Source organism: Macaca mulatta, chromosome 13, assembly GCF_049350105.2.
Source record: "Macaca mulatta isolate MMU2019108-1 chromosome 13, T2T-MMU8v2.0, whole genome shotgun sequence".
In the NCBI taxonomy this organism is placed as follows: domain Eukaryota; kingdom Metazoa; phylum Chordata; class Mammalia; order Primates; family Cercopithecidae; genus Macaca; species Macaca mulatta.
In genome coordinates, this window is record NC_133418.1 from 112266322 (window position 1) to 112293965 (window position 27644).

Below are 27644 nucleotides of genomic sequence, written 5' to 3' on the forward strand. Positions count from 1 at the left end.
AAGAATTTAATGAAATAGGCTAGGCACGGTGGCTCACGCCTGTAATCCCAGCACTTTGGGAGACCAAGGTGGGCAGATCATGAGGTCAGGAGATCAAGACCATCCTGGCTAACACAGTGAAACCCAGTCTCTACTAAAAATACAAAACATTAGCTGGGCGTGGTGGCAGGCGCCTATAATCTCAGCTACTCAGGAGGCTGAGGCAGGCGAATGGCGTGAACCCGGCAGGCGGAGCTTGCAGTGAGCCGAGATCCTGCCACTGCACTCCAGCCTGCGCGACAGAGCGAGACTCCATTTCAAAAAAAAAAAGGGAAGAAAAAAGAATGTAATGAAATAGAAAGCAGAACAAACTAGAAAAGAGAAAAAATCAAAATGGATTTTTTTGTGGAGATTAATACAATTAATACATTCCTAAAAAATTCTTCGGGAGGCTGAGGCAGGAGAATGGCGTAAACCCGGGAGGCAGAGCTTGCACTGAGCTGAGATCTGGCCACTGCACTCCAGCCCGGGCGACAGAGCCAGACTCCGTCTCAAAAAAAAAAAAAAAAAAAAAAAAAAAAAAAAAAAAAAAAAAAAAAAATCTTAAAGATAGAAAAAAGAAAACACAAATTTTCAATATCAGAATAAAAGATATCCGATAGTCTTTAACAGGATGGTAAGAAAATATAGGTTTCATAGATCCTAAAATCAGTAAAAGGATTATAGGTCAATAAGTAAAATAACTTTCATACTAATAAACTTATCTACATTCATACATAGCTCCCTTTTCATTTTAGCTGAGGTGTAGTATACTTTGCAATTGGATTATTGTATATTTTATTTATCCTTCATCATTTTTGTGATAATGAACAAGTAGACTGTTTCTAGTATTTTTTTGCATATCCAATAACCATCAATTATATGTTGGTGACATAAATGGCAAATACCTTCTGCCATCCTGTAGAAAAAGCTGCATTGTCTTTTGTTGTACAAAATTTTCCATTTTAAGATAGTTGATTTTATGTTCATTGTGTTTTATTTAAGAAATTCTTCATTGCCAAGCCCAAGGTTATAATGTTAACTTACAATCTGTCTTTGCAGGTGATTTAAAAGTTCATTGCTCTTTAGATTTTCATCATCTGAGAAGAATATTTATCTTACGCAGTTTGGGATAGAGGCATCTTTTTTCCCTGTGTAGAGAGCAGATTTTGCAGCACCAAGTATTGTATAATCCTTTCCCCATCTGGTTTAAATGTTACTTCCCATATTACAAGTTTCCATACATGTGCCAATCTAACTTTAGATTCCTTTTTTTTTTTTTTTTTTTTTTTTTTTTTTGAGACGGAGTCTCGTTCTGTCGCCGAGGCTGGAGTGCAGTGGAGCGGTGGTGCGATCTCAGCTCACTGCAGCCTCCACCTCCCGGGTTCAAGCGATTCTCCTGCCTCAGCCTCCCGAGTTAGCTGGGACTACAGGCTTGAGCACCTGGCTAATTTTTTGTATTTTTAGTAGAGACGGGATTTCACTGTATTACCCGGAATGGTCTCCATCTCCTGACCTCATGATCTGCCAACCTCAGCCTCTCAAAGTGCAGATTCTATACCTTGTATAACTCCATTTTTCTATTTCTGAACTAATACTACACCACACTTTTAAAATTATTAGAATAAATCTTGATTTCTTTTGGCTAGGGCAAGTGCTTCCACTTTATTTTCATTCAAATAAAATGACTGTTCTTGGCTATTCTATGTATGCCTTTTGGGATCAGTTTATTAGGTTATACAAAATACTATTGGAAATTCAAAAAATAATAGTGTTATTGAAGTATAATTTATATGTTATAAAATTCACCCTTTTGATTTATAACTCTCAGTATTCTTTTAGCATATTCACAGACTTGTGCAATCATTACTTCTATTTAATTTAAAAATATTTTCCTACCCCTAAAAGAAACCCGTACCCATTAGCAGTCACACTCGATTCTACCCACCCCCTGACCCTGACAACTTCTTATTTACTTTATGCCTTTATGCATTTGCCTATTCTTCATATTTCATATAATGGAATCACAAGATACATAACTTTTTGTGCCTGGCTTCTTTCACTTAACATCATATTTTTCAAATTCTTCCATGCTGTAGTGTGTGTCCATACTCTGTTCCTTTCTATTACCAGATAATATTCCACTAGGTATATGTACCACATTTTATTTATCCATTTAGTCATGTGATGGTCACTTGATTGTTTCCACTTTGGGGCTATTACGAATGATGCTGCTACGAACATTTGTTATGAGTTGCTATGAATGTACCTTTTCAAGTACCTTGGGCATACGCCTAGGAGTGGAATCGTTTGTCATACGGTGGCTATATGTCTAACTTTCTGTGTGCACCAAACTAGTTCACCTGTTGGATTGTCTCTATCAGTTGTCTTTTCTCTTAAGAATTGATCACATTTTCCTCATTCTTTTTATGCCAAGTACTTCTGGATTACAACCCAAGGCACTTGCTACCCATACGCAGAGCACATTCTGCATATCTGCATATTTAAATGGTGTGCTGGGGAGCAATGTTGGATTGGGTTGGAGACTGGATTCTCTTATATTTCTCTGAAGAGTGTGGATTATCTTTCAAGCAGATTTTAGCTTGGTTGGAATCAAGCAGGTTTCCCTTGATTGAACTCAAATAGCATATTCTGCCTCTTGCAGTTCAGCTGGATTGTGTCCCATTTATTCATGCTTCAAGAATCAGCAAGACACTTAGGAAGTGTTTATATGCAAAAATCAGTTTCAGTTTTATTTTTGGTCTTTCTGTTTCCTGAAAAACAAAAAAAGACCTGAAAAACATGTAACCTATTTTAATACTTGTTAATGCTGAATGGTGGACAGATGCATATGACTATGCTTTTAGCTTAGTTTTTTATTAAATTAAAGCCAGTAAATACTGATTGTTTGCATCCTGAAATATAGCAGAATTTAGAAAGTAGTCAGTTTTCAATTATAATGTTGACCTTTGATTTACTTCTTAGAAAGAAAAGGCATTAACTCTTTACTATAACTAGTATTTCTAAAATTAGTAATTTTTTGTGTTTTGAATTGTTCTGATATTTCGAAGCTAAACTTCACTTTGCTGCACACATATATTGCACACACCTACATATATGTATAGATGTATATTCATGTGTATTTAATATGTATTTTAGGTAGTGTATGTGTAAATAACATATGTAATTTGCTTGCATGTACATATGCATATCTGTAGCTATACATAAGTATATATACACTCCTATGTATATGTGTACGAATGTGTCATATATTTGCATATATCATTTAAAAATATAATACACTATAGAATTATAGTTTTGAATTTTATTTGGATTTTTATATAGATGTTCATATGTGGCATTCATCAGTTGTTTTCTCATTGTGGTCATTTTCAGATTTGGGGTTTAACCTCATGCTGGCTTGGTAAAATGAATCTGAAAATTTTTCTTCTCTTGGCTGGAAGAATTTAAACACACTGAAGTTACATAGCATTCAAAAATGTAAAAGAAATTTTCCTCTGCAACATCTTCTTAGCATGTGCTGTGATGTGTGAGTATGGGTGTGTAGAGGCAGGGGAATTGTCCCATACTCCTTTATTTAAAAAACTGTGGGCATTTGTTTGTTTGAGTTGATGAGATCGGTTTTGAAATACATTTCTGTCCTTGATATTTTCCTGGAAATTCATCCATTTTGTGTATTCACAAACTTATTTTACACAGAAGTTAGTGATGCTACTTGGCAGCAATTGGCAATATTGTATGTGTTTTCCCTTTAACCAAATTATTTCATTTACCTTAAAATAATCCCTCCACATGTTCTCAAAAAAAGGTAATGAAAAAGCATGTTTGATAAAAATGCATTTAGCAATATAACATAGCATGATACTATTTCTGTAAGTGTTAAAAGATCTAATGGTTTCAAATATATTTCTCAAATATGAATAGATATGTTGTTCATGGACATATGTATGTTAATTTATAATTTAGTTCAACAGATATACACCAGTTCTTCACAGTGTCTGTCTCAGAGTAGAGTGAAAGGGGGAAGGCAGATGGAGAGTGTGATTAATCTGTTATGTTTTCTTTCTTTCTTTAAAAATGTCTTGAAATAAATATAACACAATGTGAAACTGTCAATTCAGGGTAATAGATATCTAGCAGTTTCTCACCTTATTCTTCATGCTAATCTGTATTTGTATTTTTTTCTCAACAAAAACTAACTAAATAAATAACCAGAAAGCAGCACATAAAAAGCCCATTCCTATTCTACCACCTACACTCATTCCTACTGCCCAGGGAGCAGTCACTGTTCACGCCGCTCCTCCAGGTCTTAGCCTATGCAAAGAGAAATATGCATTTCATCTCATTCAAAAAGATCAAGGTTTATAGGAAACATTTGTTTCTGTTTTGTTTTTAATTTGCATTTCCTTTTTCAAAATTTAGAAAGATTTTGCATCATTGGTTTTTTAGGATTTACCTTTATACAAAAATGAACTTTTCCAATAAACCTGCCATTTTTTGATCTTCCACTGTGAACATAGGGAAATAGGAAACTTACATATTCTCTTTTCCCTCCCTACTTCCTGATATTTGTTTTAAAACATTTTTCCAGGGTCCATCAGAGTGATATAGTTGTTTTTATTCATAATGAAAAAAATCTTTTGTTTCTGTTTTAAAATATATATTTTAGGTAACCGTAATCGCCTCAATTATTTCACTTTGGTTTTATATTTAAATGGATTTAGTACTTACTGCCAGTCCTTTCATAGAAGGTCTTTCCATTCCATTAGTTCAGTTTTTTTACTATGGAAATTTCTTGTTTTCATCCGTAAGCTTTTTCAAAAAGGTTTCAGTTTCTGTATCCTAGCAATTTCTAGGATGCCTGTTGATTTCCTTTCTACCTGAATGACTATCAGGCTGTCTATAACATTCACAGATCATATACATTTCCACCCCACAAGCCTCCGCTGAAATTCCTACTTTGTCTTTTGGTATTAAGTGATGCTGTGTAGAACTTTGAATGCAATGCAACTTTTTTTTTCCCCCCTCTTACAGGATTCTTTCTTCCCCCCAATAATGTTCAGGAACTTTGCCAAGATACAAACAATAGCTGATACTTGAAAAGAATATCCTCTATACCAGTAACTCACCTAAGTACATGACATATATTACCTCATTTCATTCCCATTCACGACAAACCATGAAGCTGGGATTTTTAATAGTCACACTTTGCAGATTAAAAAATCAGCCTGAGAAACCCGCCCAGAGTCACAGCTACTAAAGAATGGAGCTAAGATTCATGTCAGATCCAGGGATCTCTTTTACTCCCTTTACATGCGTGGATGTAAAAGCTTCTCATGTTTGAAGGTTTGGCAAATGTTTCATTTCAGGAAATATTTTTCTGTATCTCTGAGTGTTCTTTATCTGTTCCATTATTTTCTCTTCTCCATCTCAAGGACACAGATATTCACGTGCTGCTCCTTTGATGCATAACTTCCGTATGTGCCATTTTCATTGAAATTGTTGTCATCCTGCCATGCTTTCTAATGACAGTCTTTATGATTATTTCAATTCTCTCTTCCATAACGCAGCATTGATTTTCAACTGGCATCTTCTCTTTTCTTCACCATCTAAAGCATGTTTATTAATCTGCAGTGCTATTGCTTGATCTTCAAATACTTTCACTACTTTTGCAAATTAATTCGGTGGTATTATATTTTATATTTGTATTTTTATGTATATCAAACTGTTCATTATTTTAATAGTTTCAGTGTTTTTATAAGTTCTTCTCAGAAAGTGTTTTATGAGAATATTTATTCTATTACTTGGTGTATACCTTCTTCTAAAATAAATTCCTCTTTTCTATTTTATATGCTAGCTTTCTTTCTTTTCCTCCTCCTTCTCCTTATTTTTCCTTTTCCTTCATAGTTGTTAACAGTGCCATGACTCTTTTTTTCTCATTTTACTCATCTTTGATATTAGCAGCTCTATGTGGACACTTTCTTTGTGCATATATAGCATAAACAAATTATTCTGCTTACCTGCCTATCTTAGTGGAGCCTTATTTGTTTATTCCACTAGAGGTTCAGCTTGTGACCTGGTTACTGCTGATGTCTGTTCGCAGGTTTCTGTTTTCTTAAGGGGCTTCAGATGCAGTTGTGACTGTTTTGATTTGTTGTTTTCTGCTCAATTTCATGTAATTGTATTATTATTACAGAGTTTATTATGAGTACTCCAAGGTGTATCCTTCTTAGGTGAGTAGAGAAATTATGTTTATATTGGATTGTTCTGCTATGTAGACATCGGTTGATAGCTACTACAGTTTCACATTGCCATCCTCCTGAGCTATTCTATACTGTTATCCCTCTTCTGACCAAGCCAGAGATGGGGAACATGAGTGAAATTTATTATTTGAACAAGATGCTATAGGAAGAAAGACCATATCGAGCTCATTTTTTTTTAACCTCCTTTCACATTATTCCCTTTGTCAAGGGACAACCAAATTGCCTCAAGACTTTGTCTTATCTTGATGTTGTTTATTCCTGGAAGTAATTAGTTGTGCTCAATCTATGCCTCTATTCCCTCATCCTCGAGGTGTAGGGGAAGACTGATGAGCACTAACAGATTTTCCCTTTGTTGAAAAATTTTTCATCTATGATGTTGGGAAGAGGCTTCTATTATGAAAGAGACATTTTATAAAATTACCCAGGATGGCCTTCCAAACTGGAGAGAATTTTATGCAGTTTTGCCTATAGATGTGTTCTCACACACTTCTCACATAAGAATTTGTGTACCATTTTCTAGATTCATCTGTCTCTCTGTTTCTAGATTATCTTTTTCAAAATGAATAATAATAATTTTTGCTCCATTTATTTTTGTATTGCTCTTGGAGAATTAATTTTTAAAACAAATTTTCTCATTTCTGTTTATTTCATTAGGTTTTGGGTAGAGACATTGAGGACTCTGCTTTGTATCATTCTGTTTTCCCAGAATTCCCCATCAGTTTTCCTCCTGCCTCTAAAATCAGCTCACTCATTTCTGATTTCTGTATTTTCATTCAAAATATTCAAATAACTCCCCTTAATATGGTTTTCTCTCTTACAAGTTATAATCCATGTTTTTTTTCTTTGCTTGTTTCATTTTCATTTTGTTGTGCAACCTCTCTTCCCTGGATAGCCATCTTTCTTGCTTACTTACTAAACATTGATTTGATCATGATGTTTTCAGCCTAACCATTCCCTCTTTATTTTTTTATAGTCTATCTTTGTTTCCTAATCATCTATTGCTGCATACAAATTAACCCGGAACTCAGTGATTTTAAAATAACAATAATCACGTTCTTATTTTTCTCGCACCTTTGCAGGATGACTGGGCATAGGTAGGTGGCCCTCACCCCATGTCTCTCATTTTGTGATAGTCAGACAGTGGATAAGGCTGTAGTTACCTGAGGGTTTTGCCCAGTCATGTGTCTGGCTGGACTGGGAAGACTCAAATATTCAGGAAAAGCAACAGCGGGAACTCCTTAGGCATCTTTCTCTATCACCAGCTGGCCTTGCCATGCTGTTTCTCCAACATGGTGATGTTAAGAGCAAGGCAGTGACAAAAGTCCTGATCAAGTTCAAGGTCGAGGGTAAATAAGCTCCACCTCTTGAGTGAGGGATGAGAAAGTTCTAGAAGAGCATGGTGTGGCCATTTCCTGAAAAAACAAACAAACAAACAAACAAAAAAAAACAATTGGTCAGAGTCCTCCCTCTGCCTACAATAATCTACTTTCCATACACATTAAAAATACACTAACCCTTACCTTCAAGACTTCCTAAAGCTTTATTTCATGATGGGATCAGGCTGAGGCCTTAGAGCCAGAATTTTATCATCTCAATTAGTTCCAGGTATGATGAAGCTCCTAGGGTGCACTTCCTCAACTACAGTTCCTTGAGAGTGTCTCCTCTTGATGTAAAGACTTACTATTTTCAGATCACAAAAGAAAAGTTACCTTCCCCCTTCCCTCTCTGCAGTTAACATAGGGAAGCACAACAAGCATAGGAAAACTACTATAGATGTTCCCTTTCAAAGGGGGAATGCTGTGTTGCACAGAGAAGTTGCTGGTCCATTGCTGGTCTGTAGCATTCCTGAAATCAAGCCTGGCACATGTTGTCAGTTTTTTTTTTTTTTTAACAGCTTTATTGATGTATAATTGATATACAAAGAACTGTAGATATTTAATATATAGAATTTGATGGGTTTGTAAGTATGTAAACACTTAGGATACCATCTCTACAATCAAGTTAATAGACACATCCAACATCTCCCAATGTTTCCTTGTGTCCCTATGTTTTGAGGTCTTTTGTGTGTGCCTGTGACAAAAACACTCAACACGAGTTCTAGCCTCTCAACAAATTTTAAAGTGCATAATACCTTGTTGTTAACTATAGGAACTGTGTTGTACAGCATATCTCTAGAACTTCTTCATCTAGCTAAGATTTAAAACCCATTGAAAACCTAATTTCTGTTTTCTCCATCCCCTTAATCCCTGGCAACCACTACTGTATTCTTATTTCTGTAAGTTTTACTATTATACACATCTTATAAAAGTGGAATCTTATAGTATTTGTCCTTCTGTGACTGTTTTATTTCACTTACCATAATGTCCTGCAGTTTCATGTTGTCAGAAATAGCAGGATTTAGGATTTCCTACTTTTTTTTAAGGCTGAATAATATTCCATTGTGTATGTATGCCACATTTCCCTCATCTATTCGTCTGTCAGTGGACATGGGTTATTTTCATATCTTGGTTCTTGTGAATAATGCTGCAATGAATATGGGAGTTCAGATATCTCTTCAAGATCCTGATTTCAATTCTTTGGAATATGTAACCAGATGGAAGATTATTAGATCATATGGTAGTTCTATTTTTAATTTTTGAGAAACTTTATCACTGTTTTCCTTAGTGGCTATACCATTTTGCATTCCCATCAACAGCATACGAGGGTTCCAAAATTTCCACATCTGCACAAACACTTGTTAACTTCTGTTTCTTATTTTGAAATTAGCCATACTAACAGGTGTGAGGTAATATGTCATTGTGGTTTTGACTTTCATCTCCCTGAAATTTCTGATTTCAAAATATATTAAAAGCTCCAGAAATTAGTCTGATACTAGCGTAAAGACAGACATGTAGATGCATGGAACAGAACAGGGAGTCCAGAAATAAATCCATGCATATATGATTTGGCCTTGGTACCTTTTTGATGAAGGTACCAAGAATATACAATGGAGAATGGATAGTCTCTAACAAATAGTGCTGGGAACACTGTATATCCTCATGTAAAAAAATAAAATTGAACCATCACATTATACTATACACAAAAACCAACTCAAAATGTTTTAAAGACTTAAATGCAAGACCTGAAACTGTAAAACCTAAAACAAACAAACAAACAAACAAGAAAAACCCACAGGAGGCCAGGGGCTGTGGCTCAAGCCTGTAATCCCAACACTTTGGGAGGCCGAGATGGGTGGGTCACTTGAGATCAGCAGTTCGAGACCAGCCTGTCAACATGGTGAAACCCTGTCTCTATTAAAAATAGAAAAAATAGCCGGGTGTATTGGTGGGAGCCTGTAATCCCAGTTACATGGGAGGCTGAGGCACAAGAATCACCTGAACCCGGGAGGCAGAGTTTGCAGGGAGCTGAGGTTGCACCACTACATTCCAGCCTGGGTGACAGAGTGAGATTCAGTCTCAAAAACAAAAAAAAAAAAAAAAAAAAAAAGGAGAAAAGCATCTTAACATTAATCTTGGCAATGATTTCTTGGATGTGACACAAAAAGCATAGGCAACACAAACAAAACTAGACAAGTGCAACATCAAATTCAAAATGTTCTGTATAGCAAAGAAAAGAGTTACCAGAATAAAAAGGCAACATACAGAAAGGGAGAAAATGTTTTCAAATCATATATCTGAGAAGGAGCTTAATTTTCAAAATATATATGAAATTCCTATAACTCAGTAGCAAAACCAACCAAACAACCCCAAATAATTCAATGAAAATTTTTAAAAATGAACAGAGGACCCAAACAGACATTTCTCCAAAGAGGCATACTCATGGCCAATAGGTATCTGAAAGGAAGTTGTCAGTTGTTGATCAGAGCTCAGTTCTAATGTCTGGAAATCATTCCCACAGTATATAGCTCTGAAAAAATGTAGCACATGTACTCCACTTTGTAGTTTTTCAGCCTGCTTCCCGCCTGTAGAATCTAAGGATTCTGATATCTCTTTGTATTTTCTTAGTTTTGATAGCCCTTTCAGTGTAAGCTAATATAATTCCTTTAAAAACATTCTGGGTTTTCAATGAATCAATTTATAATTCACTCCATTAGATCTAAGCCACTCCACAATTTCTTTAAGGTAATTCTTTCTGTGCTATGAACTCCCTTGGGGAACACTGTGGGACAATGATCTTAATGTTCTCAGAAAAACTGTTGTTTAAAGAATAGAATCTTCAAGTCATGCCCTCAAGATCTTTAGAAGGATTTCTGTCTGTTGAAAAGGTCTATTAGGCAACACCTTAAATTGATCTGTGGACTTAACAAAGTGTTTTATTTTGATACCCTTAGCTTCTCCCTTACATCATATTTTTCTAAAATTATAAATTTGTCTTCTTTCCAGAAGTCATTTCTGAATTTCAGCATTGTTTGGCCACTGGTGTGGCTGGGCATGAGAAAAACTTTTATTTCAAAACCTGGCAGGTCCTAGCTCTCTTATATTTAACAGTTCTTTATTTAGATTTTCTATCTCCTTTCGCATTTTACTATGTTTAATAAGACGAAGCTACACAGCACTACCAACATTCCACCTAGAAATCTTGACTGGATCATCCAAGGCATGAGGCAGACTGCCTATTTTCCACCTTACAGCTGGATGTAGTGATGTTAAACTGTCTATCACTCTGTAAGAAAGTCTCCTTTCTTTCAACTCCTAATTGCCTTACTCTCACTTCCTTTTAAGTCTTTCCTGATGATCTCTTTGGGGTTCATTAAGCTCCCACTGTTTTTCTAAAGTTTTTTCAATGTTTGCATCATCGCTTAATCCCAAAGTCCCTTAGTTACTTAGTCCCAAAGCCACTGCCTCATGTCTTAGATTCTGTTAGAGCAACACTTCACTTACAGGTATCAGAAGGTTTTCCAGTGACCTATTGCTGAATAACAAGTTGCCCTATTCCGTAGGGGTCTTAAACAACAGTATTCATTTCATTACTATTTCTCACATTTCTGGGAGTTGGCTGGACTCTTATGCAATGCCTTTCATGTAGGTATCAACCCATGCAGCTGGTGCTTGAATCTTCTGAGTATTTGCTCCCTCTCCTGTATGGTGGCATTGCTGGGAGATTCAAACTGCTGGGGTCCTGGATTAGCTGGAGTCCTTGGAAGTCTCTCTCAGTCTCTATGTGGTCTCCCAGTTGGCCTTTCCAGCATGGCAGCTTCAGGATAGCTGCAGGGTTGCTGGAATTCTTATGTGGTATATGAGGGCTCCTACAAGAGAGACAAACACAGAGAAAGAGAGAGAAAAAGAGAGGGAGAGAGAGGAGGCTAAAACTGTAGTACCTTTTCTAATCCAGCTTTAGAAGCCACCTGTGTCCCTTCTGCCACGTCTCTTTCTTGGACCAGCCATTAAGACCTGTCAAGACTCATGGTGTGGGTAAATCTGCTCTGCTTCTTGATCACAAAATTCTGGAAGACCATGTGGTACCAGAATTATTATTATGGAGACTACAATCTACCACACTGAGTGCTATTCTTTCAAGCATTCAACGTTTCTAGGTGTGAAACACTGTGATGTTGTCAGGGGTTAGAACAAGAGTGACTCCATCTTGAGTAGGGGGTGGGTAAAATAAGGCTAAAACCTACTGGCTGCATTCCCTGTTAGGCATTATAAGTCACAGGGTGAGATAGGAGACTGGCACAAGACACAGGTCACAAAGGCCTTGCTGATAAAACAGGTTGCAGTAAAGGAACTGGCTAAAACCCAACAAAACCAAAATGGCCATGAGAGTGTCGTCCTCACTGCTACACTCTCACCAGCGCCATGACAGTTTACAAATGCCATGGCAATGTCATGAAGGTACCCTATCTGGTCCAAAAAGAGGAGGCATGAATAATCCACCCTTTGTTTAGCATATCATCAAGAAATAACCATAAAAATAGGCAACCAACAGCTCTCAGGGCTGCTGTGTCTACAGAGTAGCCCATTCTTTTATTCCTTTACTTTCTTAAACTTGCTTTCACTTCACTCTGTGGACTTGCCCTGAATTCTTTCTTGCATGAGATCAAAGAACCCTCTCTTGGGGACTGGATCCAGACCTCTTTCCAGTAACAATGTAAGCAGATGCAGAGTGAGGATAAAGAGGATACAGTGAGCTACATCCTGAAAAATAAGGATGAGCTTGAGACTCTCTCAGGGGGGAGTTAGAAACTCCAGAACAAGGATCACAGCTGTAAAGACCTTGTAGTTTAGAAAGCTTTGCCACTCCCTCTGGTGTGTTAGTTCTGCAGTTCTTCATCATTGCCAATGATCCTTGCATGTGACTTCATGAGCAAACTGGAGGAGCGTTAGCTGCAGACTGATTCCACACTGCAGCTATTTACAAAGATTAAAAACTCGAAGGAGATCATGAGAGGTGTCTGCTCTCAAAGGAAGTGCAAACAGCAAAGTCCTGGGTCCTGAAGCAAGAAACACATGCAGAATGGTGGATGACCTGGGACAGCCACACAGCAGCTACCCCTTGTTGACTCATAGTTCAGGCTCTTCCATCGTGCGGTTTAATCTTCATAGCAAGCCTGTGAGGTAGCTCTCTGCATTGTAGGTGAGGAAATGGAGGCTTCCATGATTTAATTAACTTCATACAGCTTTAAGGCAGGAAACTAGGATACAAAACCACGTAAGTCTGTCTCCAAACCCTACAACCTTTCACAACAGTGTACTGGGACAGGTGACTGACAGGACCACATGCAACCCCACTTATCAGGGACGTGTTTTTTCCTCTCTGGAAATGAGAGAACAAAGATTACAAAGACTAAGAGACATTGGCCTGAGGATTGGGACGTTCACTTAGCTCTTTCTTTTCTATAAGCACTTATAAGTTGAACTAACTTTTTTCCTAATATTCTCCTGTAAATGGTGGGTAGATCGTTTCTGCTATTGATGGTCTTGTTTGTAACTAACAAAATGCATATATTAGTTAGGAGAGAGGAATGAAAATAGTCTGTCAATTACTTTTGTGCTCACAAACTATGCTAGACATTTCAAGTTCTTCATTCAAAATTCCATAGCATCTGTTTAAGGTAGTAGGTACCTACTTCATTTCACAGGTGAGATACTAAGGCTCAGAAAGGTGAAGCATCTCGCCGATGTCACATAGGTAGTAACTGGAAGAATCAAGGTTTAATCCAAAGTTGTCTAACTGCAAACTTAATTTTGGGCTTTCAAATGTACAATAAAAGCACTGGCTAGGCTGGTTGGGGAGAAACTGAAGAAGAGGAACTCGTGTAGAACAGGGGAACTGTTGGACCAGCCAAGGGTGCTTAACCTCTTCTGCTGTAATAAAACGTTCAAGGGTACCATGGCCTTAGTCAGCTGGGCCTAAATCCACTCTTATGAAGCTGTGATTCTGTGACATGCTTGATAGACACTTACCTGAGTCTATCAATTAAAGCTTCAGCAACCACTGTCCGGATGTATTTTCATCTATAGTTTTAAGACAAATTATTATTTAGTGTCAGTCTTTTTTCCTGTAAATGTATACACCATGCTAAGTGCTTTACATACTTAGCATCAGTTAATCTTCACAACAGCTCTGTGCTGTGGCTTGTTATCCTCATCCAACAGATGTGAAAACCAAGGATCCTTCCAAGCTTGCACAGCCAGTTTTGGTGGAACCACAATTAAGATGCAAGTTGGTTTAACTCTGAAACCTGTATTTCTTCATTAAATTGTGCCACGATTTCATTAGGAGAAGCCCTCTTGCAGGCCCCTTTCGTATTTAACGAATAATCCATACTTCATGATTTCTGCTGCTTTTCTTTTCCTGGAGGATTTTATGAAGAAATCCATTTGTCTTCACGCCCTGGGAGCTGCTTCCTCCTGCTGTCTGACTCAGGCTTTTCAGACTCTTTGCACCTCAAATCCCTCATTAGGGAATCCAAGCTGGGGAGAGTTCTAGGCACAGTTTAAAAGGTTTTGTTCCCCCCCCACCGCCCGCCCACCCCTTCCTATTTTTGCTTTTATTTTTAACTGCACTTCTTTCTGACAGGAACTCTGTTTGTCCTGACTTGAGTCTGATGTTATGAGTCATTGGGGAGATATAATATGCTGATTGCCGAACCAGGTTATTATTTTTTCTTTTTCTATGACTCATTCTCTTCAAAATCTCTAATTTATGATAAAAGTCAGTAAGATGTAAGCACAGAAAATGTTCCTAATGGGCTGTCTTATTATGTTCGGGCCCACTTTGTCTAGTTTAACTCTTGAGGTGAACAATGAAATTCAGTGTGCTCCTTAGAAAGACCTGGGGCCGGTGGGCCATAGTTCCCCTGACACCACTTCCAGACAGGGCAATGAGCAGTCCTGGGGCTTCACTCCTAGGTAAGAGTTCAACCTGTGGACCCAGTTGAAAGAAGAGAGGGCTTCTAATGAGATACTACTAGCGCTGCCTACATACGTGCATCAAAAGGACATAGAGCCATAAAAGCCTATCTTGCTTTACAATGTTTCTAATGAAGGAACATTATAAGTCATCCTCCTCTTAAAATGCCACCCCAAAATGGGGCAAACACATATGCAAAATACAAACATTGCTCACAAGATTACAGTGTAAACTAAGAAAACCTATCAGATGTAGAAAGAGATGGGGAATTTTTATGAGCCACTTTATTATGTAAACAAAGAGTCAGACTCTTAGACCAGGACAAAATTTTCAAGGTCTCATTCAATGCACAACCACTTTGCATAGCCCCTTGGACACATGCGGTCAGTGATGGGGAGCTCCCTGTATTCTCAAATATTTAACCATTTGAAATTCATTGGCGAATAACTGAACACTTACCCTGTGCCCCCATGTCTCCTAGGAACCAGAGACACGAATGTGATAATGATGTCTCTGAGTTGCCCTGGTCTTAGGAAAACAAACTCCTGACTCTTACTCAGCAACCCCCACTGTGTCCCTGGCTTCTTAGCCTTGCCCAAGACTGTTTAACCTGCGCAGGAGCCACAGCATGAGGCTGAGGCAGCTTCTAAGCTGCTATAGATGTGGCCTTTAGTCCCCTGGGTTGCTCTTTTGTGTCAGCCTCTGCCTGGTGACATAGCTTGTCAGTGCCACTGCTTGGGAGCTGCCACAGTGCAGCAGCCGGAATGAGTGGCACGCCTCTTCCAATTTCAGTGGTCCTCTGTTGTTATGGACTGAGTTCTGTCCCCCTAAAATTCACGTGTGGCAGTAGTCCTAACCCAATGTGACTATATTTAAAGGTAAGGTCTTTAAGGAGATAATTAAGCTTATTTAATTTTTTATTCATGTAAGTTTACCGGATATAAGTGTAATTTCTTTGCCTATATAGATTACATAGTGGTCAAGTCAGGACTTTTAGGGTACCCATCGCCTGAATAGCATAATTTCTCATCCTCTACCAATTTAATTAAGTTTAAATGCTGTCAAAAGAGTGGGATGCTAATCTGATGAAAACTGTATCCTTATTAAAAGAGGAAGAGACACCAGGAATGTGCAACTTGCTATTTATTTTATATTCATTTTAGATTATGAAATTATGTTAGACAAAAAGCAAATTCAAGAGATTTTCTTATTTGGGTTCAAAATGGGTTGTAAAGACATTTGACCCAGGATCTGCTAATGAACATACAGTGCAGTGGTGGTTCAAGAAGTCTTGCAAAGGAAATGAGAGCCTTGAAGATGAGGAGTGTAGTGGCCGGTCATCACAAACTGACAACAGCCAATTGAGAGCAATCATCAAAGCTGATCCTCTTACAACTACATGAGAAGTTGTTGAAGAACTCAACCTCAACCATTCTGCAATTGTCAGCATTAGAAGCAAATTGGAAAGGTGAAAAAGCTTGACATGTGGGTGCCTCACGAGCTGAGTGAAAATTTTAAAAATCGTCATTTTGAACTGTTGTCTTTTCTTATTCTGTACAACAACAAACCGTTTCTCAATCAGATTGTGACATGCGACAAAAAGTGGATTTTATACGACAACTAGCAATGACCAGCTCAGTGGTTAGACAGAGAAGCTCCAAAGCACTTCCCAAAGCCAAACTTGTACCAGAAAAAGTCATGGTCACTATTTGGTGGTCTGCTGCCGGTCTGACCCACTACAGCTTTCTGAATCCCGGTGAAACCATTGCATCTGAGAAGTATGCTCAGCAAATCAATGAGATGCACGGAAAACCACAACGCCTGCAGCCAGCATTGGTCAACAGAAAGGGCTCAATTCTTCTCCATGAAAACGCCGGACCACACATCGCACAACCAACTCTTCAAAAGTTGAACGAATTGGGCTATGAGGCTCTACTTCATCCACTATATTCAACTGACCTCTCATCAATCAACTATCACTTCTTCAAGCATCTTGACGACTTTTTGCCAGGAAAATGTTTCCACAACCAGCAGGATGCAGAAAATGCTTTCCAAGAGTTCACTGAATCCCAAAGCATGGATTTTTACACTACAGGAATAAACAAATTTCTTATTGGTAAAAAGTTGTTGATTGTAATGGTTCCCATTTTGATTAATAAAGATGTGTTTGAGCCTAGTTATAATGATTTAAAAATCATGATCTGAAACAGCAATTATTTTTGCACCAACCTAGTAACTGTGGTTTTAGAACCAAAGACAAATCAATCTTTCTTGTCTCTTCCTTTTTGTTAGTTCCGCTTTTATTCAGTCACCAAAGGTCTTAGTACTCCTCTTTCTGACTTCAGAAGTCACTATTTCTTCCACCTGTTTTTCCAAAAGACATTTGTTTTCAATTTTTATGAGCAGACTTGACATAGTTTTGCATTTTTCTTCAAAGATATCATGACCCTTAACCTCCCCCTCCAAAAGAAAAAGCTTCCTAGAGTTCATAGTTCAATGATGGAGACACCTGTAGAAAAATGTCCAAAGAATAAGCCAAGGAGGGCTATACAGGGCAAGTGACTTCTTTTGACTGGTGGCATTTGAGCAGATTTCACAGTGGGAGGGGTAGTTAAGCTGGGCCTTGAAGGATAGGTGATTATGGGTGAAGAAGAGAGGAAAAGGGTCCCAGCAAGGGAAGTAACACGTGAAGCTGCAGGGAGACATAGAAAAGGCACATTGGAGCAAGAGTGAGTGAACTCCTGTGGTTGCAGCCCAGGGTTCTAGGTGTGAGGGAAGAGCTGGGGAGGTGGCACCATGTGGGATGTGATTATGTCGGATTTACCAGCACCTTTAGGACCTTCCCTGCAGGTGTGTAAGGAGCAGTTCCTGAGCTCTCTGAGCTTGCCTTTCTTCTGAAAAAGACTTGGATAGATGACCAGTGAATGGCATAGTGGTTTTGGCCATCAACACCTGGCATTGCGAAGGAAGTTCTGGGTAAAACAACTTCTTCCCATTCTTTCTATATATGTTTGTATGTTGATGAAATGGCACCAACATTTTTTGAAAAGTGAACTTCCTTTCTCCTTGAGAGTCTCTCACTGATATTTTTACTGTCTAATCAAGGCACAGTGAGGCAGGCTATGCAACTTTTTCAGATCCCTCACCTGGTAAATAATGGAGCACGAAGTGAGACTCACATCTTTATGGCTCCAAAGCTGTGCTCCTTCCACCATTTTCCCTTCCTCAAACGTGGATTGTAGAAAAATAAACACAATTCAATACATTGTGGTCATTTATTTTGCTAACCTTAGGAAAATGTCCAACAGTTGCCTGAATTACCTATGACAAAAACATTTCCACTGGAATCTCCTCCACTCTCCTCTCTGAGTGAGTTAAGTGGATTTCTATAACTACCTTAATGGGTGTATATATTTTGAAAAACAGTATACATAGGTGCTTAAGCCGATACCTGTTACAGTATTTGTTCAATAAATGTTGACTATTACTAATATGAATAAATAATATTTTCTTAATTGTATATATATTCCCAAAGTATATATAGATATATGGAATTTTTTTTAAATGCAGTGCTCGTAAAGCATTTCTTTCTTTATTCAGGCAATATTCCCTGAGCACCAATATCTTCTAGGCCTTTAGATTGGAGATTACATTTTTGTGGAACTCATAGATGAAGAGGGGCTAGGAATCACTTAGACCTTATTAGAAAAATGCCATGGCAAGTGTTATAATCTTTGATAATTTCTTCAAATGACAATAATTTTATAATATTTTTTATTAAGAAAAGGGAAAGAGAACTCAGGGTCTTTCCTTTTGCATAGTCGGTTGATTTCTTTAACTTATTAACAATTCAGAAAAACTTCTGTTACTTTCAAACTCCCTATCAGTAAGGCCATGAAAACGTTTACTGTTGTGAAATTTGGAAAAAAACACATCACATTTATTTCAAAGATATAAGATTTCAAGTCACTTCACATTTTCTTGTGCAGCAACCATTCTTAAAATCTTTGATTAGACAAACTTCATTAACCAGCTTTTTAAGAAGCCTTTGTTGCAATGGCACATTATGAGTTTGCTATTTTGACGATGTCAGTATTTCCAGTCAAATCAGTAGGAAATTTAAATAGTCACTTTCATAATTCTATTTTATCTAATTCCCTTCTTAAAAGAAAACAATGTGGGGTGTTTAAATTGTATATGATGTATGATTAAGCATATTCTGAGACAGATAGAACTTTTGTTTCAAATTATCTGCTTGCAGTTTTATGTGTTTGATGATTGAAAGCATTTTCCACAGATTAGCTTCTGAGCCTTCACATTTCAAAACCTGTTTCTCCTCTGCTCCCCAGACATTTCTGCAGCCTTGGGGCAAGCTTATATTGTGTATCAACCTCCAGCCCTGCTCTTTTTTGTCATGGCACTGGGTGAGTCAACACAGTGGGTGGTAGGAATATTCTAGAAGACATTTCTACACCAGGATGGTTAGCAATAGCTTAATTGTTCTGGAAGTGACTAGGAGACATAGGAATTCATTTCAATAAACCCAAACTAACCCTAACTGAGGTTCTTCTCAGTTAGATCCTCAAAATGCCGCCCACCTCTGCACCACAACTCAACACGAGGAGAAGTTGGACAGAGATGAAGTGAAATGGAAAAAGACAACAGTCTTAATTGACTACAATTAAAATATCTTACTTTTGCAAATTTGACAAAACCATATGATCATCAAGACACATGGTCAGGGACTTTCTGAGAGCCTTGGAAGGAGCCCATGCACATGGCGGGTTCTGGAGCTGAAGTTTCCTTAAACTCAGGGAAAACACACCCCTGGCTCCATGTCTGGAGCCTTTGCAGGGTGGACGACTAGTTTACATCGCTCTGAAAAGCACCGAGTGGGATAACAAAGAGCACATGCTAATCCCCAGTCCACAACCTGGGGCACAGTTTTTTTTTTTTTTGTTTGTTTGTTTTTAATGAAAATAGCTCTCTTGTGACCATGAAGTCTGTCAGGGCCTGGATATAGAAGTCACCTCTGTTTCCATGTATTTTTTGGCACCCAAACTGTTGACTTGTGAGCTGTGGTCATTGAAATGATCTGTGTCAATAATAACAACTTTGAGCCTGAATCAGTCCACTAGAATATAGCTAAACCCTCTCCTATAGTTCTTCGTCATTGTAATTCGATAAAAAGCAAAGGGAGAAAGAAACTCTGCCTTAGGGGCGGCCCAAGCACATTGTAAAATAAGTTGTCAGCAGGGAAGAATGAATTGGACTGTAAGTATTAGAAGGGCTGAATGGCTGGAAAGTTGGAGACATGCCTCACTGACGGGCAGAGGTTCAGTTGAATGCTCTGAGGAATTGTTTTCTTGAAAGTCATGCTCTCCTAAATCTAGTTTCTCTGGAGATTCATCCCTTACATGCCTACAAGCAGGTGGCTTTCCAGAAAATAAATATGACCATTTTGCTCCTCTTCCTGAAGACTATCAATGGTTCTGATGAACCTCAGGATAAAGTCCCAAGGCCTTCAGCTGATACCAGGAGATCTTCATTATCTGACCTTGGCCACCAACTCACGGCCTCACTTTCTGGTCATCACCCCCTCCATGCCTGTGTTAGGCAGTGTTTTCCAGAGAAACAGGATCAAAAGGATGTGTATGTCTGTATCTGTACCTGTATTTATATCATTTACATAACCTATCTATATCTACATTTATGTATCTAGATCATCTATATATCTATATCATCTCAATAACTATATCTTTCTGTATCTATAGAGAGGTTTTAAAAGCTCATCACAATTACTTTCCTAGCTCGGTACATAATACTGATTTCCGTTGCCGCCCATATCACATTGCTCCATAATCTGAGTCTATTGAGGAAAACTCTAAACTTCTATCAGTCTGTGTCCAGTCAGAAACCACTTTAGGTGTTTCATGGAGGGAATTTAATACAGACAAGGTGGTATAAAGCCAGAAAAAAAATATATAGAAGAGAAAATAAAGAAGTGGAGGAAGAGAAAGGAAGAAAGGTCGGATCCACCCACCAGCTTAGGCGAACACCCTGGCGCTGGCAGCTACAGTCTACTCCTGCCCTGGGCTGTTGGAGACGCTACCACACCCAATCCTGGATCCTGACTCTACTAAAGGGGCATTGCTTGGGCCAGAGCTGGAACTGCTAAGCAGGTGCTACTTCCCCTGGGGTTACTGGAGCCTGCCATTCCCTATGTTCACTGTCAGCTGTACCCAGTAACTTCTACACAATCAGAGGCACAAACCTCCAACTTCTTTCCCCAGCCTTGTAATCTTCAGCCAGTGCCTCCTATTGGCTGAATCTAGTGGGAATCCTGCTGACCGAGGCTCTCTGGAAACATAGTTTGCAAACGCCTGGTTTTAGCTCCAGGCAGGAGTGTCTTGTCCTTTGGAGGCCTCCTGAAATCACGGATCCCAAGCATTTTACTGTGGTCTTTGTCTTTCTCTTTAGAGCATCTTCTTCAAAGCAGTGATGAAAGTTTAAATAAGTTAATCTGTTGCCAAGCAACACACTTTTACATTAGCACACTTCTTATTGCTAGTGGTGGCATTTTTTTTTTTTTTTCCATTTCCGCAGTGACAAGGTACTGGCAGGTTTTAAGGAATTATACATACACCTACAATACTGAGAGGGTTTTTTTCCCCCCTTCTCTTCTAAAAATGTGCTGAGTTTTATTACCTTAGATAGAGGATTCTATGAAGCTAGAGAATGAATTAACATGTCTTCTTTCAAAACCTCACGTGCTTTCAAGAGATATTGGTTGCATATTTTATGGGCTTTTCACTTTTTTTTTTTGTTTTGAACATAAAGTAAACCTGGTGCCTTAGATAAAACCATGAGCTTCTCCATCTTCTCATTTTCTCTTTTTCAGTGCTTTTCGCTTGAGTATGAATCATATTCCACAATGGGCTTTGTTCCTTGAGAAAATAATACTCAAAGCTAACTGATGAATCAGAGATTTTTGGACACTGCCATTCAGCTGTGATTTGGTCTTTCAGTTAGAAAAGTTTTTGTTTATTTTTCTTTTAGAGAAATCTATACACACACACACTCACAAGTGTGCATTTCTTCACATCTATATTGTGTCTGTATAAATGGAAGAAATGGACATTTGTTGTTTGTTCTGCTGTAAATAGGTGCTGTTCTCAGCAATTCTCATCCATTGCTATAGCCCCCAGTCAGTATTTCACGTTTTTCCCTCAGGTTTTATTGCTGCCATTTGATAGACGAAAAAAACTGAATAGCAGAAAAGTAAAGTAACTTGCCAAAGTCATCGCAGTCATTGATGGAGACAGAAATCAAACTTAGGTGTGTTGTTGCTAAGACAGAGGCTTTGCCACTGGTTGTCACATCATGTCAGCACACACGGTGCGTGCCTCATGCTCATGATCATGGTGAAGCTGATCAACTCTAAGATTATCTTATACTCAGAATCTATAAAATATTAACTTGTTTTACTTTTGCTTGAAGTTATTTTTTATTACTATAATCCTAACCAAAATACTTTCACATGCACAATTATAGCACAACGATAAGTCTCCAGAAATGGAAGGATGAATCTATGAACACTCACTCAAAACTTCTCATCCTTGTTACAGTACAGGAGAGCAGTAGTCTCAAACTGGCTCTATGTGCTTAGCGAGCATGTGTTAAAGACATGGTATTGAGCTATGGCAGCATGTTCATCCATAAGATTGGTCTCCCAATTGGGCAGTTTGACCTGATATTCTGAAAAACACACACACACAAAGTTGCATTCTATTGTCTTTAATATCCGCACATTAGCTAAAAATAACCCTATGCTTATTTTCACCGTATCTCCTCTCTGTAATTTTTTGCTTTGTTTACACAACTGTACATTTTAAGAGCAATAGTTAAAATAGTAGCAAGCATTTTTTTTTCCATTATTTTGCTTACTGGACTGACCAAGACTCAGGGAAAGGGAAAGTAAGACCATCTTTTGGTTAAGTGCATTAGGATTTTCCAACCAAAAATACTAATCTTGCTATCTATTGCTACCTATCACCACCACCACCTTGTTGAAACTATGTACCATTGCATCTTAAAATAGTTCTCTCTATCTATCTATTGCTACCTATTACCAACCACCACCTTATTGAAACCATGTACCATTGCGTCTTAAAATAGTTTTCTCTATGTGATATTTTTTCAATATATTAAAACGTTAGAACCCTTGGTGATATAAAAAATTAGCTATCAACTGGTTAAACTCTCAGAGGGAAGTTGCTGAATAGTTTTACATGGAGACTGTATAAGAAGAAAGGGTTATTGTCAAAGTAAATTAAAGCACAATTCGAGTCCAAGGCAAATTTTCAAAATCTTTCCTTTTTACCTGTTATATATTTTTTAAAAATCTTCAACTTATACCCTTTGCAATAAGAAAAACCTAAAACATATTATGTGCAAACAATAGGCAATGTATAAGTGCAAATTGGAGAGAAAAGAAAGGCTGCTCTGAAGAAGGGAGGGGACACACAGTCGTGTCAACACATTCCCATCTTCCCTGCTTTTGGGGTTTGGGAAAGTTAAGTCAGAAGGTCTTCTTGCATACAAGATTAACTTTTATTTAACAATTCTAGTCTATATATTATGGAGCATTTGATAGTACCTTGTTAAAATGTAATAGCATCTTCCATATTAATTATTCACTGGATTCTCACAGCAGATGCTCCCCTTTCCAGGTGTAAAATCTCCTAAGGTAGGGATGAAGTCCCACTATTTCCTCCTCTACTGGCCCTACTCTCTCCCCCATAGCGCCCAGCACCAGCAGGCATCTCACAGGAGGCATCTTACAGGTGATTCTAGGCAGAGTGAAGAGCCCCACCTCTTCTTTCCTTTCTTTTTGGGTCTGCCTGCCTGCAGAGAGGATAGACTTTTAGAGATATGCTGTGTTCTTGCTCAAGGAGGCCAGTACTGACAGTGACCAGGTGAGTGTGTCTGTCTAATTCCAGGAATCAGTATGGGAAGCAAACTGTGGCCACAAAACTAAGTTATATCTTTTAACTTGGCCTTTCTCACTATATTTTGAATTTCATCTCTCTGGGTCATATGACTGTCTCTCTGTCAGTTCTGAACCTTGACAAAGAGATGGTTAGCTATTGGTTTCTCCAACTCCAAAGTGCCAACTATCAGCTAATCATCATACTGATTGCATATAGTCACTCATTTAATGCTTATAAAAATCCCACAAGTTCCAACTGGGGAAATTGTGCTGCAAGGAATCAAGAAAACAAAAAATAAAACTTGCCAGTGTTAAACAGCTAATCAATGGCAGAGCTGAAAGTCAAATCCAACATGGCTTAATTTCAAAATTTATGTCATTTATACCACCATCTACAACCTTTAGTAATCATTGCCTTTGCCCCACTTTCACCTCTTCAACTATATTTTTTCTTGACCCTTTTAAATACCTATTCCAGATGTGTTGAAATAAAATCACCCCAATTGTTCAGTGATAGATTCTGCTTTTCAATTTCATTTTCTTTTCATTGCACCACTGCATAGGATCTGTAAAAAAGGGACAGGTCACTGAGTTTCCCTCCAACTCTTCATTCTGTGGGCAATCTAAGATTCATTCTGTGGGTAATCTGAGATGGCCTCTTTTCTTCATAACCAAGGACCTATTTATACAACAGTGACACTTTCGCATATGAGAATAAGCGGATTGTGACAAAAAAGAGACCCTTTCAAAAAGCAGAGTGATCTCTTTACTCCAATATTGTGATCAAGTTTGTATGTTTCCTGTCCATTAATTTATTTATTATCTTTCTTATAAAGGCAAATTATGTCTATTTAATAGACAGTGTTTTGTAAACGTACACTTAAAACAATAACAGCAAGTGGCGTTTGCAACTGTTTCTATTCATTTTCTTTAAATTAAAATGAAATCTGAGTATAATTGCCAGATCCTCTCAGAACCCTGAGTAAGTAAGATTCGTGATGTCAACAGACACGTAGGTTGTTTCCATAGCTTGATTACTGTAAATAATGCTTCGATGAACATGAGAAAAAAAAGTTTCTTGGTTTCCTTTTTATGAAGATGTTTAAAAAGAAGACTTAAGTTTCGAAATAGCTGGCCATCTCTTGTTTTAAAAGGCAAGTCGCTGGACTTGATCTGAGTGAAATCAGATACTGTGTTCCCTCCCTTGGATGGATGATACACTCTGAAGTTGCTGATTGCGCGCTATAGCAGAAAAAGCAATCTGCAGAGTACAAGAATCTAGAGTACGAGAAAAAGCCCAGACCTCTCTGCTTGATGAGACTTTTATCAACCATGTGGAACAACTTTAGGTTACTCAATCACTGCAGCACTGAAATATTTTAAAATTCCGAGCCATGTGTTGCCACACACTAAACACAGATTCAGCAAACCTTCCACTGTGGCATGGTAGAGAACCCGAGGCTAAGGATTAACAGACATTCTGAATTTGCAAACCAGAAAGAGCTGCACTTCATCACTGCTTCAAGAAGGCACCTGGGACGGGAAGGCCTTCTGCTTTTCTGTCTTCCTCTCTCTGTAAGCTCCCCAAATGCGTATTTTGGTCACCTGCATAACCGTTTAGTACATGTGCGATTCTCCAACGTTGCATTTAATGGGAATCACATCAGTTGTTGGGGGAGCCTGAGGAGAGAGAGACGACCAGAGCAAGACAGAGCTCGGGGGGATTGCAGTCCTTGGGGACTGTCCACACTCAGGCAGAGAATGATCCTTGTCTACTTCTGCTCCAAGGAAGTTTTCACTCACGCTAGAGAGAGCTGCTTTTCCTTCTGCTGATATTTTTATTTAAGGCAACAAGCCAGTCCGAACATAGAGGCTTTTAAAAAATTTATCCTTTTGCACAGACAGTTCCTCTTCCTGCAACACTGTTCCCACCCACATCCACCAGTGAATTTCTTCCCATTCTGATATTCAGCTCAAATGTCATCTCAGGCAAACACAGTAGTTCCACATTACATCTCTTCTGTGCTCTCTGATGCCCCATGTGTATCTGTGTTAGTTGGAGTTGTAACTGTTAATGTCTACTACACTGCCAGCTCAGGGATGGCTCTGTCTGATTAATTTCTACATTCCTAGGAGTCAGCACTGTGCCTGGAAAAGAGAATTCTCCAAGAAATTATTAATTGACAAAGTAGTGGATGAATGAATAATTGTCATTGAGAAGTTATTATCTGCTCTGTGTGTGTGTGTGTGCGTGTGTGTGAGAGAGAGAGAATTACCAATCTACCTTTCTGCATAAAAACCCCACACCTGTCTATATGTAATCACCTGATGGACATTTATATCTGTGTGTGCCACAGGTCCCCAAACCCAACATAACTAAAATTGCTGCATTCTTTAAATTCTCCCAGTACCTCTCCTAAGTTAATCCTCCTTCTCTATTTTCTAGTTCAGCCATTTGTCTATTCCACACTCTACATTTAGGGTCATCATAAATTTCTTCCTCTCTTTTCAAAAGTGCAATGTGTCATTAAACCTTCATAAATGGCTTTTCTTTTCATGCCCTCTTACATTCTGAGATAACTTGCTTACAGTTTCCAGGATGATTTCAAAACAAAATTTCTGGCCAATCTCCCCTGTTTAAGCAACAAACAGACAACGATCTTTGATGGATGTCTGTGGCCTGTAATCTGAAGAGACTAAAGTTCTGTGATGGTAACTCAGGAGCCAGCGGGAGGGAAGTCCAGAGGCCAAGTGTGCAAAGGGATGTTTCCTGACCTCAGAGTACGCAGTTTTCTGAAATCCACAGGTTGTGTACATGGGTCTGGCTATCCCAGAAATCAGCAGAACATCTCTCCTACATGGGAAGAAGGAGCAATGGCAGCTCAGGACTACAGATGTGAGGGCAAACAGCGCCTAGGATCACTGGGCCACCCACATCACATTCCAACAAGGCACACACTTTTGCCAACAGACTGCTTCTCTTTCCTCCAGAACTTGTAGTCTGAATTTCATCCAATATGTTCATAACTTCCTTCTCATCTCAAATTTAGACGGAGCCTGTAAATACTAATCATGCCCTTTGCATATTTGATAAAATTTAAAGGTACAAAAGAGACTCTGCAAAGAAATAAAAGTATTTCCTTTAGCAAGTCTCGTGTGCAGGAATTTTTTTATTTATAATTAAATGATTGAACCATGACTGTCCCAACCCATTTCATCATTCTTCAAGAGGTAAAAACACCTGTAACTGCCACTCTGGCTTTTAGAGTGTTTTGCAGTTTACAAGGAGGTTTAAGATGGATCAGCTCCATATATCGTGTATTTCTTTAAGGAAAGAAGGCCTCAGATGATTATTTTTGTTTAATAGAGGTTCGAAAAGAAAATGGAGGCTTCTAGAAAGTAATTGTTTTGGCCAATGTTACACTACTAGCAGGCAGAGAGACAAGACAAGAAGCTGGATGTTTGGGTTTCCACAATTCTTGGCTGAATCTCACTTTCTAACACTAGGTACACTAGGCATTCACACTGTCTTGTTTTTGTTTTTGTTTTTGTTCTCGTTGCTTTTAGTTTCCATTTTTTTAGAAACATACCTATTGTCTTTGATCTCAATTCTTCAAGATAGAATTGGCTTATACAAAAGTGTTAGGGTGTGTAAAAACCTGGCTCAAAATCATATTCTTGTACCGTATTCGCTACATGACATTGGATAATTTATTCATCGTTGAACTTCACTTTTCTCATCTTTAAAAGAGAACTATGACAATCTGCATCCTAAGGTAAGGCTTGCAGGGTGCACAGTGAGAACACTTGGAATCTCCACATGCATCACCAATGCCAACTGTTGTCTCTGTAATGGCAACTCCTGCCCAGCAGGACTTAAACTGATCCTTGTTCAGCTTTCCTAATTTGTGGCCTCTTGCTTTGCATTTGGGCCATAAACAATGGGCTACAGGTCCTCAACAGGGGTTCCATGTGATATTTGCTTCTGGGTCTGC

The 27644-nt window shown here is 38.4% G+C and overlaps 1 pseudogene; it reads left to right on the top strand.

The window, feature by feature from the left end:
- Positions 1–15738: 15738 nt before the first annotated feature.
- Positions 15739–17041, top strand: LOC144333655 (histone-lysine N-methyltransferase SETMAR pseudogene; annotated as a pseudogene).
- The last annotated feature ends 10603 nt before the right edge of the window (positions 17042–27644 follow it).